Raw genomic sequence first — 1,526 nt, 5'->3', positions numbered from 1 at the left:
CATCGTGAAATGGCACGTGCAGTGCTCCTCCCTCCAACCTTACCTGTCAGACGCCAACTTTAGTTAAGTCTAGTATAGAGTCCTCAGACTTATTTGAAATTTACATTTAAAGTTTGAAATTTACATTAGTGAAGAATTTTAAAACCTTCCCCTTGAAATAGCTTGCAGAGATCATTACATGCTTAGGGAAAATCTGCCATTACCTTGAGCTGGTGGGCCTTCCGGATACGGACGAGGCAGCCTCCCCTGCCTCCTCTAGGAACACACTCTAAACCTCTTGACTGGAGCGATCACAAAGACAACATGGCCCGAAAAGTCCCGGCTTTTATACCGGAGAGGAAGGTTCCAGATTTCTCTGGGCCGAAGCCCTGACACACACACCAATTCCTATCGGTTAATTTAACAAATATTAAAAAAAATCTTATTGGCTGAAATATTAAGTTGGCGGGAAGAGATAGAAGTGTTGATAACTTTAGAACACCAAAAACAATTTAAAAACAATTCAGTTTTACCAACTAATGAATACAAAATTTATCTTGAATTTTAATTGTCCATCCTCTCATCCACGGAGCAGATATAGAAACACTGCCCCGCGATGAAGTAGGCGGTTGGGGCAGCGCACCTCAGCTCTTGCCGGTAAAGATGGTGCTCAAGTTCGCCGTCGTAAAGGAAACTGGAGCAGAGCGGGGTGGGCCCTTACCCCGCGCCAGTATCACTCGCCAGTTGTTGTGACCCGGCCGCAGATGACAAATAGGGCACTGAAACAATAATTTTCTGGGCGACAGTGGCTGTTTTTATGGAGAGAGAGTTTGTTTATATTGGTGGTGCAGATAAGGCGCGGCATCGAGGATGAGTGTGTGGAATGCAGACTCGGTTTTGAAGGCAGGGGAAAGGTAATGGCAACTGGCAACGGAAGAATGGTGAAGGAGATGTGCTGAACGTGAGGGTGCTGGCGGGCGTGGCCTATACCAGGGACTGTCCCGACATTCGCCTTAGTGTAGAAGAATGGAAAACCACAGAAAACCATTCTTAGGACAGCCGACGATGGGGGCCAGCCCCTCTCCATGTCCCGAATGCGGAGGTGTAGAGCCACGGTAGAACCGTGGCCACTGGTCCTCTGCTCGGTTGGTCGGTTGGAATGTAGAGTTGTAGTGTCACGGACCAGCTGTAGCCATCGCATCTCTGCACCCGATACAAAGGAAGTAGGGAGGCGGTGCACTTTTAAATACCACCGGACTGAGCCAGGATCGAACTCGCCAAGCTGGGCTCAGAAGACCAGCGTTCTACCGTATGAGCTATCCGCCTGGTGAAAATAAATAAATAAATAAATAAATAAATAAATAAATAAATAAATAAATAAATAAATAAATAAATAAATAAATAAATAAATAAATAAAAGAACTCTCTACATCTCGCAAATCTGAAACCACCAGAGTCAGAAGAGGATAAAAGTTGTCCACTTGTGGGTGGAGGTGATAGAATTCATCCACGGTATTTCCTGCCTGTCGTAAAATGAGAATGATATG

The sequence above is a fragment of the Anabrus simplex genome, chromosome 8 (genome assembly GCF_040414725.1).
Source record: "Anabrus simplex isolate iqAnaSimp1 chromosome 8, ASM4041472v1, whole genome shotgun sequence".
Classification (NCBI taxonomy): Eukaryota; Metazoa; Arthropoda; class Insecta; order Orthoptera; family Tettigoniidae; genus Anabrus; species Anabrus simplex.
Note: the sequence above shows the minus strand (reverse complement) of the source record.